Here is a 17,440-nt window from a genome sequence, read left to right as displayed (position 1 = left end):
CTCAATGTAAAAATCTGAAACAGCTAAAGGAAAAAGGAGTGAGTGCACTATAAGAAACAGGTATAGGTAAGGATTTTCTGAATAGGTCTCCTGTCACCCAGGAAAGAAAGTTAATAATGCACAAACAGGACCTCATGTAATTAAAAAGCTTTTGTACAGCAGAGGAAATGGTCAATTCAGTAAAAAAAAAAAAAAGGTAGACTACAGAATGAGAGAAAACCCTTGCCAGCTATATGTAAGACAAAGATTTAATAAGGCTAACCATCAAGAAAATAAACAAACCAGCCAAAATAAAGGGATGTGGAATAGAACAGAGTTCTCAAAATAAGAAATACAAATTGCCAATAAATACTTCAACATCCTTAGCCATCATTACTTTGAGATTCCATTTCACTCCAGTCAGAACGGCTAGCACCAAAAACAAAATGAAAACAAATGCTGGTGGACATGTGGGGAAAAAGGGACCCTTATTCATGGTTGGTGGGAATGCAAACTGATGCAGCCACTATGGAAATTAGTGTGGAGGTTTCTCAAAAAAAAAAAAAACCTAAAAATAGGGCTGGATTGCAGAGCGGTTAAGGTGCTTGCCTGCAAAGCCAAAGGACCCAGGTTCAATTCCCCAGGACCCAGGTAAGCCAGATTCAGAAGTTGGTGTATGCATTTGGAGTTCGTTTGTAGCAGCTGGAGGCCCTGGAACACCCATTCTCTCTTTCCCTTCCTCCCTCTCCCTCTTTCTCTCTGCCAAATAAATAAAAATAAAATATTTTTTTAAAGCTAAAAGTAGAACTACCTTATGAGCCAGCTATACCTCTCTAGTCATATACCCTAAAGACTTTATACTCTACTTCATAGTTGTTTGCAAGCCATGTTTATTGTTGTGTTCCTCATAATAGTTAGAAAATAGAATCAGACTAGATGCTCAACGACTGTGAATGGATAAAGAAGATATGGTGCATATTTACACAGTGGAAATTTTAAAATATTTATTTATCAGGAAAGAGAAAGAGGGAGAGAGAATATGAGTGAATGGACATACTAGGGCTTCTTGCCATTGCAAACAAACTCCAGATGCATGCAACATTTTGTGCAGCTGGTTTTACATCAATACTGGCAAATCAAACCCAGGCCATCAGGCTTTGCAAGTGAGTGCCTTTAAATTCCGAATCATCTCTCCAGCCAAATAAAGTTTTATTAAGTTGGGGAAAATATTGCATGAAATTGGATGGGACTGGAAAAGATAATACTGGGTGAGATAATCCAGGCTCAGAAACATAAATGCCACATGCCCTCATTTATATGTGGATCTTCACTTCAAATTCTTATATTAATGTGTGTAAGTTAGAGTGAGTATCTGCACAGGCAAGGGAGCTAGAAGGGGGCTATGGAAAAGATTTTGGTCTGAGATAGTAGAACACATGTGACATGGAAGTAAATGTGGTAATAAAGACAGGAAATGAATTAAGTAGGGATAGAAGTGGAGATGAGGGAGAGAAGTGGGTGGTGGCAGGATGAACCAAATCTAAGGACATATGAATAAGCCATATGGAAACCTACTACTTGGTAAGCCAATTAGAATATATATTTTTTAGCAAAGTGTTTGAATGAAGGTCCCTATGTGGGTAGAGGCATCTGTTCCCAGAAGCCATACATTATTAATTGTAAATTTTAGTGCCAGGACATACACTGGGAAGTTGTTGATCAGGGAGGCTATGGAGATTCATAAAACAATAATAAGAAAAAAAAACAGTAGAGGTTATTGGCATTGGCATCAAACCTAAATGATCATACCTTATTGCTGAAAGACATCACATGCAAGACATAGAGAAACTAAGCTGGAACTGAGCTGGAAACATCTTCCCTGCCAGGTAACTTTTTTTATACCAGAATGTGGTATGCTAGCTGCTTGAGTAGAAAACCCATTAGCAAGGATGGGATTGGCTCAGTGGTTAAAGGCACTTGCTTGAAAAGCCATCAACAAGCTTACCCAGCTTTGGACCTAGTAAAATCCACAACTGACCTGCCAAGCATGACATACTCACTGATACAATAGTGGTGTGAATGGATTTGAGTCCCACTCCATAGGACTGAGTTCATACCTGGTACTATAAACGTTGCCAAATCCTTTGGCTATGGATACAGGCCCTAGCAAAGTACCTATTGCTGTGATTATGTTAAACAGACAGCAAGTCTAACTGCCTTCTAAATATACTTGTTTCCATAGATTAGTACTGGTTGAAATTTTGAATACTTAAATTACTTTTGCAAGGCGTAGAGGTGAACACAACACTGCATATATGGCAAAGTTACCAAAAATAAGTGACTAGTTTGTGTTCAGCCCTAAATATGACATAAAAACCAGTCCCTTCAAGGTTCAGGGAACTTCATGGAAGAGGGGGCAGAAATAATGTAAAAGTAGGAGGATTGGGGTAGAGGGCTGTGAAATTATGTTTTCTGTGTACAATATAGCCACTATACTCATGAATTCATAGCAGCTATGGTTTCCTGCACATCACTTAGCCTGCCAATATTTCATCCTATATAATGGATGGTTCAAGAGGCCCCACAGCACCGAGAGCAACTAGTGAAAACTGATTTTTGCTGTGAGATGGAAGTCATGTCCTTTAGTTATATAGCCAGTGGAGGATTGCCTGAAATCTAGTAAATAACTTCCTACCCATGATTACCCTATCAACTCTAATTTTAACATTATTATTATTATTATTTGAGGGAGAGAGAAAGAATTGTAGGGCCTCAGCCATTACAGTTGTACTCCAGATACTTGTGCCACTTAGTGGGCATGTGCAGCCTTGCACTTACCTTATCTTTGTGTATCTGGCTTATGCGGGATCTGGATAGTCAAACATGGGTCTTTGGGCTTCATAGGAAAGTGCCTCAATCACTAAGCCATCTCTCCAGTCCTCAACTCTAATTTAAATCTGTGGGTAAAAAAAATAGTTAAAGTACTCGGGAGGCAGAGGTAAGAGGATCGCTGTGAGTTTGAGGCCATCCAGAGACTCCATAGTGAATTCCAGGTCAGCCTGGGCTAGAGTGAGACCTTACCTCGAAAAATCAAAAGAAAAAAAAAAAAAGAAAAGAGTTAAAGTATGAAAATAGGATGGGGATAGAATGGGAGGAAGAAGGGCTTTTGTGGGACTGGAAGGGGAAAAGAGGTAAATGGAAGAGTGGGATCAAATTTCATCGTATATATGTATGAATGTCTTAAAAAGAAAAAGAAAAAAATCTAACCTTGAGAAGTAAGTTTACCAATTAATAGGTAAAAACTTAATTTCTTAAATACTATTTTACTAATCTACTGAATAGACATGTCACCATCTTTATGTCAACCATTACCTATCACCCTGAACATCTCACAGAGAATAATGCGGACTGGATAAGATAACATATGTGAAAGCTCTTTAGCAACTTTAGAGTGCTATTCTTTAGCTTGTATAAGACAGGTAGAAAATGAATAGATGCCATGTGTGTGTATGATGGTAAGGGGAAAAAGAAGGAGGGGAGGAGAAGAGTAAAAATGGAAGGAGAGGCAGGAAGGAGATAGAACAGAAAACTTTGTATGTGTGTTTGCTTTTCATAATTCAATGGATGTATATATTGAGGACAACAAAAGAAGAGAGATGGTTATTCTAGCAGACTATTGAAACAATGGATCCTAAAGGATTAAAGTTTTCTCAGGAAACTAATGCTGGAGGAAGAGAAAGGTAGAAGCCTGGTGCCAGCCAGAGGTAGAACTTTCCTCCCAAGAAGAAATATCAAACAGTTCTCACAACTCATGTGACAGAATTGCAAGAAAGTCTGGAACCAGATAATAATCAACCAGTGATGGGTGGGACCACACCCTGATAAAGGTCATTTGTCCCACCTTCTTTCTATCTACTAAAACATCATGTTAATATCTGAAAATGGACTTCAGGGGTTCATAAGACCTCTGTATTTGTTTGTCTTCCCAATGTGACCATGTTGAATAAATCTTCCTTCTCTGCTTTAAAATAACATACACTAAATTGGAAAATCTAAAAAAAATGGATGAATTTCTAGATACATATGACCTACCAAAATTAAACCAAGATGAGATAAACTATAAAAACAGACATATATAACAAGCAATGACATGGAAGAGTAATAAAAAATTCCTAACTAAAAATGTTCAGATTCATTGGTGAATTTTCTAGACATTAATTATTATATAACAATAATGTAATAATTATTATTATTTTAAAAGGCTGTGGTATCACCATACCTAATACCAAGGCATATTACAGAACCACAGTTTAAAAAAAAACAGCATGGTCCTATCACAAAAACCAGATACGTAGAACAATGGAACAGAGTAGAAGATCCAGACATAAACCATGCAGCTATGGCAATCTTAATTTTGAAAACACTTAAAAAAAAAAAAAAACTCTCACTGGTGAAAACCCAGCCTCTTTAACAAATGGTTTGTGGAAAACATGTTATCTATATATATAAATAATACAACTAAATCCTTAACTCTCCCCTGCAAGAATCAACTCCAAGTGGATTAAATATGTTTTTTGAGGTAGGGACTTTTTTTTTTTTTTTTTTTAGCCAGGATTGACCTGAAATTCATTATATAATCTCAGGGTGGCCTCACACTCATAGCGATCCTCCTACCTCTGCCTCCTGAGTGCTAGGATTAAAGGCATGCACCACCATGCCCAGCATGGATCAAAGACTTTTAACATCAGGCCTGAAACTCTGAAACAACTACAACTCAGAAATAAATGTAAGCATATGTACTCAAACCATCTTCAACAATCCTCTATGTTTACTTTATGCAGACAAAAGTCAAACATTACTGTATATTTCAAAGCTGACCATGGTGGTATATGCCTTTAATCCCAGCATTTGGGAGGCAAGAGATAGGAGGATCACTGACAGTTCGAGGCCACCCTGAGACTATATAGTGGATTCCAGGTCAGCCTGGACTAGAGTGAGACGCTACCTCGATAAGCAAAAACTGATTACTGTATATTTCATATAACTTATTTTTAATTATTTATTTATTTGACAGAAAAAGAGGAAGTAGGATGGAAGGGAGGAGGGAGGGAGGGCGGGAGAGAAAGAGAGAGAGAGGGAGAGAATGGGTGCATCTGGGCCTCCAGTCACTGCAAATGAACTCCAGATGAATACACCCCTTCTGCATTTGGCTAATGTGGGTCCTGGGGAATTAAACCTGAGTCCTTTTGCTTTGCAGGCAAATGCCTTAACTGCTGTGCCATCCCTGTTGTCCTCATATAACTTATTTTAATGTGTGTTAGCATTTCATCAGATACTATCATTAGTCTGGATGCTAATATGCAGGAAAAATTAGATTTATATAACCTTGCTGCATTACCTTGGACTAGTCTTAACATTAAAATTATTTTTGGGCTTGTCTGAATAAAAAATCAGCATATGATAAATGTTAGATATTTCTTTTACATTTTGGAAAAATATTGTATACATTTAGTGTCTTTATATAATATATTCCATGTATCACAATTTTTAATCTACAACAGACATTAAGATTCTCTTCAGTCCACAAACTTCTTTTCTGTAGACTGTATAGAATTTCACTTAGGTTTGGGGCCTAGTAGCCATATATACATGCATGAATACATCTATATGTACATGTATATGACCTGTATGTATGATCATTTCATGTGTGTGTGTGTGTGTGTGTGTGTGTGTGTGTGTGTGTGTATGGATGCATTCATGCATGGTATGATATGACATAACATGATGCTACTCCACTAGTAACAATCAGATTTTGGCTGGATAATGGTCCAAAATGGAAAAATCCAATGGTCAGAATTAGGATTGGGATTCAAAATTGCTAGTAAACCTCTTTAGATTGACTGATTTTAGAATATGTAAAATTGGATGCTCTTGGGTAAGCCATATTTGGCTATGTACTGAGTGACTACAAAGAATAAGGTAAACTGAAAGAGAGATAATCAAGAGACTCAATGGAGCCAGGGATGGGGAGTCAGAAAAGAAAAGGGGAATGAAGTTTCGTCAACTCTTGATTATTTTTCATCCTAGTTCAGGTTCATCATCTGCTTAGGCTATACTTTCTTCCCTTGGCTTCCATTAGAATTTCTCATATAACATACATATGTATGTATGTATGTATGTATGTATGTATGTGTGTGTGTGTGTATGTATGTATGTATGTGTATATATAATATATATGCACATGAATTCATTATTTTGCTTAATGTTACTTGAAATACATTAATAACTTCATTATTTACTACCAAAAATCTTTCTTTTTCTTTTGAAATTATATCTGTCTACATTACCTAAGCTATTTTCAAATTCTTGGGCACAGGAAATACTCCCTGTGCCTCTTCTTTGGCCTCCTGAGTAGCTGAGACTACAGGCACATATTCCCACATCTGGCTTACCAATACTCTAATTAAGACACATACAATTGGGTTAGTAGTGAAATTATGCCAACTTAAAACTGTGACATCTTATACAAAATATCACTGACATAGCTTCATACTTTTAATTTAATTTATCCTTATACATATAATCTATTTAATCCTTAATTAGAAATTTCATTAGCAAGGTATTATATTCTATATTACTTAGTTAATTAGACCCAAGGACTACCAAATTCAGAAACAGTCATATTCAAATGTGAATACAAAATAATTTTTCAGAGCTGAGGAGAGAGATGGCTCAGTGGGTAAAGGCACTTGTTTGCAAAGCCTGCCAGCATGGGTTCAATTACCCCCGTACCTATATAAAGCCAGATATACAAAGTGGTGCATGTGTCTGTAGTTAATTTGCATCAGGAAGAGGCCATGGTACACCTTCCTCTCTCTGCTTGCAAATAAATTAAAATTTAAAAACAGAAAAAAACTATTTTTCCAAAGTCAAATAATTTTAATTTTTTCTAAGCTTCTACTCCCTCCTGATAACACAGATTAAGAACTAAACAGGGGGCTGCAGAGATGGCTTAGTGGTTAAGGCACATGCTGAGAAGCCTAAGGACCCAGGTTTGATGCATGTGGTGGTACATGTGTCTGGAATTCATTTGCAGTGGCTAGAGGACCTGGAGCACCCATTCTTTCTTTCTCTCTCTCTCCCCCTCTCTCTGCCTTAAATAAATAATTTTTTTTTAAATCTTGAGAAAAATAAGTAAACAGCATTGCATTGGATATTTTACCCCCCCCCAAAGTATTCAATGTCTCTCCCATCTATAAATACACATTCAATAAAGTTATAGTGTACATGTTATAGCAATTGCAATGCAGGAAAGAAAGCTAATTAGGTTTTAAAAATCTAATGAGATAAACTTTTACTCTAATTGATCCAATAACCTGTGTTATTGCTTCCTTAGATGGTAAAATAAAAATCTAAGATCTGTAAATTAAAAAGAATAAATTACACAGTAGAAGAAAATTAATATTGCTATAAAAGCAAGAAACAGAGAATTAGCTGTTAAAGCCCTTGAAAGACTGTGTATAATATGTAACAGGCTTCTAGCAACTCTATTATTAGGTGTAGCTGTGCTCCATAATTGCTAAGTTGTCAAAATAAATCAGAATAGAAGTTTACTTATTTTTTCAAAAGACTTCACCTAGAACATGAGAAAGTCTGGACTTTAAATCTCATTCCATCAAAACACAAGTAGGAGCTCACTTCGGCAGCACATACACTAAAATTAGAACAATACAGAGAAGATTAGCATGGCCCCTGCACAAGGATGACACGCAAATTCATGAAGCGTTCCATATTTTTTCTCCTGGGGGTATAAAGAAAGCATACATATGAGCAAAATGCCTCAGTGGACTCCAAAAAAAACTCACACAAGTAGAATAAATCAATATTAATATTTATTCATTCACCATTTTTCACTTATTTATTTTGTTATTTTAAAAACTATTTTTAACACAGAGAGAATGAGTTTGGACATGCCAGGGCCTCCTGCCATTGCAAATGAATTTCAGACACACATTCCACTTTGTGCATCTGGATTTACATGGGTACTGAGGAATCAAACCCAGGCCATTAGGCTTTGCAAGCAAGCACTTTTAACTGCTGAGCCACCTCTCCATCCCTTATGTACTTATTTTTAAGATAAAGTATAATGCTGTAGCCCATGCTGGCCTAGAACTTGCAGCAGTCCTCAGCCTCCAGAGAGCTGGCATTTCAGGTTTGTGCCACCACACCTGGCTCATTCACAGTTTAACTATTAACTCAGAACTGGGGAACATGGTCCTGAAGTTGAATTATTTGCAGATCAATGGTAACACCACTGACATATTAAGATGTAAGGTGTAAGCTGGGCGCGGTGGCACATACCTTTAATCCAGCACTCAGGATGCAGAAGTAGGAGGATCGCTGTGAATTCAAGGCCACCCTGAGACTACATAGTGAATTCCAGGTCATCCTGGGCTACAGCAAGATCCTACCTTGACAAACCACAAAAAAAGATGTGAGGTGTAAAGTTTAAAGCACATTTTACTTTCTCCTTCTGATGAATCAATATAAATTTAAAAATGCATTGAACTTCCATCCAAGCAATATTGCCACTACAGCTTTTTAAAATATCTGAAAGTATACTCTGGTTTCTCTTCAGATCATATAAATCTTTGACTTTTTTGTTTGTTTGTTTGTTTTTTGAGGTAGGGTCTCATTCTAGCCCAGGATAATCTGGAATTCACTATGTAGTCTCAGGCTGGCCTCAAACTCACAGTGATACTCTATTTCTGCTTCCCAAGTGTTAATATTAAAGGCATGTGCCACCACACCTGGCTAAATCTTTCACTTTTTAAAATCTCTGAAGGCTGTATACCATGAGCATTGCTTCAAACTTACTTTCACTACAGGTTGATCAACTCTAATATGAAAGTCCAATCTCTGAAATATTCAAAAATTCAAATATTTTTGACCAACACTGCAGTGCTCAGTTATGGATTTCTGAGCATTTCAAGTTTCTGATTATCTGATTAGGAATGATCAACCCACATACCCATACAAATATTTATTTTTTCCTTTTTACTTTTTAAACTTTTTGTTGACATTTTCCATGAATATAGACAATAAACTATAATAACTCCCTCCCAGCATCCCATTTTCTCCCTCCCAAATTCACCCTCCATTGAATCCCTTCTTCTTTCCAGTTAAGTCTCTCTTCTACTTTGATGTCATCATTTTTTTTTTTTACTTGTTATGAAGGTCTTCTCTAGTTAGTGTCAGGCACTGTGATGTCATAATTCAGTTTTTGAAAATTTGAAACTTAAAACACTACTGTTCCCAAGCATTTCTCCGTTCACATCCCTTTTACAGTCCAATGCATTTAATATCCTATTTAGTGATAGGGTACTGAGAAGATGTTTAAAACCTAGATCTTCCTACTTTAATCATACTTAGCACTTACTTGAATTCAGAATCAATGCTCTCATACCCAGTAAAGAAGCTCCAAAACTTCATAACGTCTAGTAACACTCTGGCTGCTTTTGCTACAGAGTAGAATCTATAACTACAGAAAAGCATATTGAGCCTATAACAAGTTCTTGATTAGTGGATCATGAATGAATCAAGTATTGCTCTACTATAATTTGGAAGCCACTGATTTAGAATTTGTAATAATTTAGAGCCAACTGTGGTGGCGCACACCTTTAATCCCAGCACTCGGGAGGCAGGGGCAGGAGGATCACTTTGAGTTCAAAGCCACCCTGAGACTACATAGTATAGTGAATTCCAGGTCAGCCTGAGCTACAGTGAGACCCTACCTTGAAAAACCAAAAAAAGGAAAAAAAGAGTTTGTAATAATTTAGAAGCAGATTAAAATAATTTAAGCATTGTTTTGGAATACATTTGTCAAATTAACAAGCAAGATAATATAGAACATATTTGATATTAAAAGCATCTTTAAATGCTTTAGAAATATAACTATGTATAATCCACTGATACATTAGCTACAAATAATTTTCATCTATTTACTAATTTCAGTAACAGTCACACTTTGTTCATTTAATTCTGGTTACTATATATATGAAAAAGCAACAAAGTAACATATTTATAAAAACATTAAAAACTTTAACCATTTTAAACTTATTCATCTTAAAATTATGGTAAATTAAGAAAAAATAAATATGAAATGTCACACTTTTCTTACACATCTGTTTTTCTGTTTCTGTGGGATCATAGGTATCCAGACCAATTTGGCAGCAATAACACTATACATTATAATTAAGCATATTTTTAATAAGCAAAAATGATCAATTTAATAATGTCAGTCTTGAAAATATGCAGGATGAGAAACAGAATATGTATGGATACATTTTTTGAGGTAGGGTCTCTCTCCAGCCCAGGATGACCTAGAACTCTATAGCTCCAGGCTGGCCTCAAACTCACAGTGATCCTACCTCTACCTTCCAAGTGCTGGGATTAAAGGTATGTGCCACTATGTCCAGCCTGTATGGGTACATTTAAAGATTAAATTCAACAATAACCACTAAATGTTATAAGATATATGTCCACACTTGGAAAGAGAAAAAAATAGAGTTATGAGACTAAATTAGAAGTGGTAAAATTCATTCAGAATCCCAGCACTTGGCAGGTGGTAGGAGGAAGATCATGGGTTTAAGGTCATTCTCAGCTTCCAGCCTGGGCTACATGAAACCCTGTCTCAAGGAGAAAACAGAAAACAAATTATATAATGAGACTAGCTTTTATATGACCCGTGGAATTAAGTTTTTATGTCACAATTCATTTTTCAACTACTTTTTACTTTGAAAGGAAAATAAAAGTAGTTCCAGGTAGATGTCAAGAAATGTCATATAATGGAGAAAAAAATCTGAATACGTTTATTAAAAAATGTATAACTAAAAAGTAGTGACAATAAGACAGAATGAGAAATAGAAAAAAATAGTTCTCTTGATTCTAAAACAAGAGATCTTAAATATTACAACATGAAGTTTACATGGTAAATACGTAATAATGGATTCTGAATTGATATGGATGAAAGAAGTACTGTATTTATTCCAGATATATCAAACATTTTGACTTCCTTCCAAAAAGAAAATGAAGTACGTTTCAAATAAAAAACCTAGTGCATGCATTTTTCCAGCTATCACAGCACTACACACACAAACACACAAAATGTTCATTTTTCTCATCACTTATTATTATATTAATTATATTGATATAAGTATTAATGAGTTATATTATTATATTCATAATTAATATAATGCATTATTGTATTAATTATATTACTATATTGATTGTTGGAAGTTTAATTTCAGATTTAAATTAATATTTATTACATTTTAAAAACTGTAATAAGAGGGCTGAAGGGATTGCTCAGCAGCTAACATGCTTGCCTGCAAAGCCTAACCACTGGGGGTTCAATTCCCCACTATCCACATAAAGCCAGATACACAGAGGTGCATGCATCTGGTGTTTGATTACAGTGGCTGGCGGCCCTGACATGCCCATTCTCACACCCCTCTCTCTCCCTTCCTCTCTCTCTCCATGTTTCTATTTTTTGTTTGTTTGTTTCAGTTTTTTGGAGGTAGGGTCTTGCTCGAGCCCAGGCTGACCTGGGATTCACTATGTAGTCTCAGGGTAGCCTTGAACTCATGGTGATCCTCTTACATCTGCCTCCTGAGGGCTGTTATTAAAGGTGTGTACTACCACACCCAGATTCCTGTTTCTCTTCTTTCTCTATCTCTTGCAAATAAAAAAAATTTAAAAAAAAACTGTTATAAGTTGGGGAGATAGCTCAGTTGGTAAAGAGCTTGCCTTGCAAGCGTGAATATATGAGTTTCATCCCTATGACCCATGTAAAAATGCCCAACTTGTTGTAATCCCAGCACTGGAAAGCAGAGATAGAAGGAAGGGCCCTAGGGTTCACTGGTCAGCCAGCCTAGCCTAATGGGTAAGCTCCAGGCTAATGAGAGACCCTGTCTCAAACTAAGTGGATAGCATTTCTGAAGATGGTACCTGATGTTGTCCTCTGGACTTTATGTGCACATGCATATGCACACACACATGCATCCATGCATACACACATATTACATACATACATATGTACATACATATTCTCAAAAGCAACTGTTATGGGTCTAGAGAGATGGTTCAGTGGTTAAAGGCACTTACTTGCAAATCCTGCTAGCAGGAGTTCAATTCCCTAGCCACCCATGTGCAGCCAGACCTAAAAGGTGGTTATGGTGGTTTGATTCAGGTGTCCCCCATAAACTTAGGTATTCTGAATGGTAGGTACCAAGCTGATGGCAATTTGGAAATTAAAGCCTCATGGAAGCAATGTATTGTTGGCGGTGGGTATATTGGTGTTATAGCCAGTTCCCCCTTGTCAGTGTTTGGCACACTCTCCTGTTGCTGTTGACCATCTGATGTTGGCCAGGAGGAGATGTCCAACCTCTGCTCATGCCATCATTTTCCTCTGCCATCACGGAGCTTCCCTTTAATTCTGTAAGCCAAAATAAACCCCTTTTCCCCACAAGCTGCTCTTGGTTGGGTGATTTCTGACAGCAATGTGAACCTGACTGCAACAGTAAGTTGGTACCAAGAGTGGTGTCATTGCTGATTGAAACCTGACTGTGTGGCTTTGGCCTCTTGGAGCTTATTTTCAAGAAGGATGTGGAAGTATTTGAAACCTTGGCCTACAAGATGCCTTGCAGTGCTGTAAATACAGCTTGATGAACTATTCTGGTCAGAGTTGAAAGACCTGAATGGAGTAAGAACTATGTACTGTGAGGTTTGGCTTATGAGGGTGAGAAAGAGCTTTGCCTGGACTGGGCTAGAATTAGTTTGTGTGAGAGGCTTGTTGTTATGCCCACATCCTGAGAACTTGTACAGTGTTGCAGTTCATAGAAAAGGACTGGTGTGAGCAGAGGGATATGACACAAAAAGAAATCTTTGGGCTGAAACTTCTGCCTGTTCAGCTGCAATTATATGAGAGATTACAACCTTTGAGATTGGGGCAACAGAAAGAATGTATACTCTTTTGAAGGGGGCTGAATGCTGAAGGAGTATCCTGTTCTCTTCAAAGTTTGCTTTATTCCTTCCTGGATTAACAAATTGGTACCCTACAGGGTATTATGGGGTATAAAAATGCAGGAAAGAGAGGGTCATTAAATTTGCAATACGGTCTTATGTTTTGGAAATGGGCATGGGCAGTATGAAGCAGAACTGTTAAGGATTGCCTGTATGGAGACCACATGGAGCTGTGAGGATGGAGCATGGGTTGTAGTGGAGACCTGGTGTAGATGCTGGATTCATGAGATGGCTGGTAAGGAGAGCTGCCAACCTAGATAAGTTTTCCAGGACTGTGAGTAGTCTAGGTGGAGGGGTAGAATTGGAACTCTAGAGACTTGTTGCTGGTTAGAATTATTGGATGTGGAGATTTGTCACTGACTATACTTGTTAGACTTGGAACTACAGAGTTTGATGTTTGCCCTGTTTAAATCTAATATTACTTAAATTTCTTTGCTATGCCCAATGCGATCTTTTACAGTATGAATGTTTATTCTGAGCTATTATGAGTTTTGGGGAGATCTTTTATTATTATGGCTCAGTTAAAAGATCCTAGATTATGGGGATGTTTGAACATCATTGGAATTGTTAAAAATTACGGGGACTTTTTAATTTTTTTTTTATTTGAGAGTGACAGACAGAGAGAGAAAGAGGAATATATATAGATAGAGAATGGGCATGATAGGGCCTCTAGCCACTGCAAAGGAACTCCAGATGCGTGTGCCTCTTGCGCATCTGGCTAACGTGGGTCCTGGGGAATTGAGCCTCGAACCAGGGTCCTCAGGCCTGACAGGCAAGCGCTGAACCACTAAGCCATCTCTCCAACCCAATTATGAGGACTTTTAAAGTTGGATGAATGCATTGCATTTTACATCATGTATGATTATCAGTTTATAGGGGCTAGGGGCAAAATATGGTGGTTCTATTCAGGTGTCTCACATAAACTTAAGTGTCCTGAATGGTAGGTACCAAGCTGATGGCAATTTGGAAATTAAAGCCTCCTGGGGGCAGTGTATTGTTGGGGGTGGGATTATTGGTGTTATAACCAACTTCCCCTTGCCAATGTTTGGTACTCTCCAGTTGCTGTTGCCCACCCGATGTTGGCAACGAGGATGATGTCCACCCTCTGCTCATACCATTGTTTCTCCTTGTCTTCATGGAGCTTCCCTTTGAGTGTGTAAGCCAAAATAAACCCTTTATACCACAAGCTGTTCTTAGTTGGGTGATTTGTGCCAGCAATGTGTTACCCAACTACAACAGTGGTGTAGTGTCTGGTGTTCTGTTTGCAGTGGCAAGTGCTGTGTGCAGGCACACATATACAGAAATAAATATTTTTAAAGGAGTTGATTTATAAAAAAAGATGAAAACTGTTAAAAACTCTATGACAGAATAAAAATATTAACAAAATTAGTCTGTTGTAGTTCTGTAAAGATACACTTGTAACTAGGAAAATAAGTCTTTTGTATGCCAATAATTCAAAGAGAACTAACAAATCATGATATAAGATATTTTATTAAAAGTGATGCTGCTGCATCTGGAGTTTCTTTTATCTTTTATTTTTAATTTAATTTAATTAATTAATTTATTTATTTATTTATTTTGGTTTTCCAAGGTAGGGTCTCACTCTAGCCCAGGCTGACCTGGAATTCACTATGTAGTCTCAGGGTGGCCTCGAACACACAATAATCCTCCTATCTCTGCCTCCCGAGTGCTGGGATGAAAGGTGTGCACCACCACGCCCAGCTGGAGTTTCTTTACAGTGGCAAGAGGCTCTGGCATGCCCATTTACTCTCTCTTATTCATATTCTCTCTCTCCTTACAAATGGATAAGTAAAAATACTTTAAAGATATGATTTCAGATAATAACTGTGTAAAACAATTATTTATATATTTTATATGATTATTGTTTGAATAGATTCCAACTTTTATGTGAAGGTTTTGTTTAGTTTTGTGAATAAAATACTTGAAGCAAGAATTCTACTCTTCATTTTTCTTCCTACATCAAAATGGTTATCGGTATCTTTCACTTAGTGAAAAAGTTTACATTTTAGGACAGTTTGCTCCAAAAAGAACTGTTGGATATAAGTCTTGTTTCCAATAAGTTTTCACCATAAAACTTGTAGTTGTACTCAGGGGGAAAATATTCAGTCCACTGACATAATAAAGATCACACTTTAGAAAGGGATAATTGTTTAAAAACTACATATTTAAAGAAAAGTATATCATGAATACATCTCTGGTATTCACTATAATGCTTTGTTTTAGGGCTCAGTAATCAGATAAAAAATACTGAGTGACCCTATTGTACATAACAGAAACTGACAACCCCTAACCATACTTCATATGTTGCCACTACTGAGGCATGGCAAACCAACTAAGATATGTATGTTCCTTAACCCGTCATAGTACTTAGAACTGGACTATAATTTCATTCCCACAGCATTTTCCACATCATTTGAATTTACCAGTTATCTTTCCAAAGATTTTTCCTTTGATACTTGCCTAACAAGCTAAGCATAGAAATGTTCAATACTAGCTTAGCAAAAGAGGTGTACCCTAATAACTTTTGAACATATTTTACATATTATCTTGTTAATTTCCAACAATAATCATGTTTTCTAACTGTATCTAGATGTAATATTATGTTCTGTAATAACTTGTTTAATATTTGACCTCATAGATAGTATATCACAAAATTAACAATATTTATTGAGACTAGAAACTATTAGCTTCTATAAACTAATATTTACTAGTAATATATTTAATGAAATAAAACTATTGTTGAAAGCAAATGATGCCAAATGAAAGGTACAAGATGGTGTACAGAAGCCTCAAAAATTTGAAATTGGGTATATTACTTCCTAAAGTAAAAGTGTGAATTTGTTTGTATGTATAATTTGAAAACGTAAATTTCTGTTGGGAAACATACAACTTATTTGTTAATAAAGGTATTCTGGAAATTAGGATGTGATTACATCTCAATAAGTTGAAAATATAAGTAAAAGTGGGATTGAAATCGCCTAAATTACTGAACTGAATAGTTTAGTGACATAGTATACTACATTGTTTTTTTCATCACAATTGCATGCTGACTAGTAGCCACAGCTTGCTACAGCTGCCCAGAATTGCTAGAGCATATTGATCCACATAACAATAACCTGAGAAAAAATCAAAATATAAAATAAAAAGTATAGTTCCTACTGGATACATATTTCATTTGTACAAGTGAAGTAAAAAATCCTGTAAGAAATGACAGCAACTCGGGGACCACCTGTAATTTTAGTGTGTTTTATTATTTTTCTATATAAAAACATTAATTTACATTGTTTCACTAAAACCCAGGAGATCATGAGACATATAACCAATTCTCAACGCAGAAAAAATTGTGAGAAATGCACTAGAGTAAGTTTTGCAAAGGTTTATAACAGTAGTTTAAACATTAATGCTGTATGTCAATTATCAACACATATATTATGTTATAACTTTGAAAATTATCAATTTGAAAACTCAGACACAGCCTTTAGCCCTTCCCTTTGTTTTCAGAAAGTGACGGAAAGAGTAGTACTACTAAATGATAAACCAGTTATATGATTTAATGAATCAAGATGTATGTGTTCAGAATTTATCTGCAAATACTTTGGAGCATATTAATAATCTAAGATTGCATTTATCAAACCAATTTTGCATAAAACACTTAGATTATGGCTGTCTCTGCTAACAGTGAAATATGTACATTCAAAAAGCATGTGAACTTAATTAGCTACATCTGGTTAGAAAATATTCTCACATGCTCAGGAAATAGGATGATTATTTTAAGCCTCACATATAGCATGCATGTTTGCAAAATTATTCATATACTCATTTAATTTATTAAATTAATATGAAAACTATCAGAAAGATATGCCCACTTCAAGAAGTTCATTGCTACATACAGTTCTTTCCCCCTTTAGTTTTATCCAAGAGTGTAATATGCACAAAGATTATAAAGTCAAGAGACTTAGTTCATGTTATGCTGAACTCCTCCACTTCCAAAATAGTTATTCTTTCAAAATCAAGTATAACTTTTTTGGTAAAGTCTTCTTAGACAATCCCCATATTTTAATGATCTCTCTTTACTCTTAATTGTTTTAGCCCTTATTCTGTACTTCTCTATGTTCCAATTATTGACCATAATGTATCACCTGTATTTTCTCTCTCCATTAGTAAGCAGTTTGACTCCTGGGATCTGTTTGTATTCATTTTCTTTTTAGTTTCTAGGGAATGGACTCAGGGCCCTGTGCATCTGTGCATACTAAGAAAATGCTCAGTCACTGAGCTAACCCACCAACCCTTGAAACTTGCATCTATTCTATTCTCAACAATTCCCATGATAGTATGGGACATTCAGTAGAATCTAGGA

The 17,440-nt window shown here is 36.2% G+C and overlaps 1 protein-coding gene and 1 non-coding gene across 3 annotated transcripts in view; one reads left to right on the top strand and one right to left on the bottom strand.

Annotated features, from left to right (window-relative positions):
* Zc3h12b (zinc finger CCCH-type containing 12B) overlaps window positions 1-17,440 on the bottom strand; it is a 280,839-nt gene that overhangs the window by 260,699 nt on the left and 2,700 nt on the right. The window lies entirely within an intron of this gene.
* Window positions 7,670-7,776, top strand: LOC123456807. The gene has a single exon (XR_006634685.1). It is a non-coding gene; the product is annotated as a U6 spliceosomal RNA (small nuclear RNA).

This window comes from Jaculus jaculus, chromosome X (genome assembly GCF_020740685.1).
Source record: "Jaculus jaculus isolate mJacJac1 chromosome X, mJacJac1.mat.Y.cur, whole genome shotgun sequence".
Lineage (NCBI taxonomy): Eukaryota > Metazoa > Chordata > Mammalia > Rodentia > Dipodidae > Jaculus > Jaculus jaculus.
This window is presented reverse-complemented; position numbering and strand designations above follow the sequence as displayed.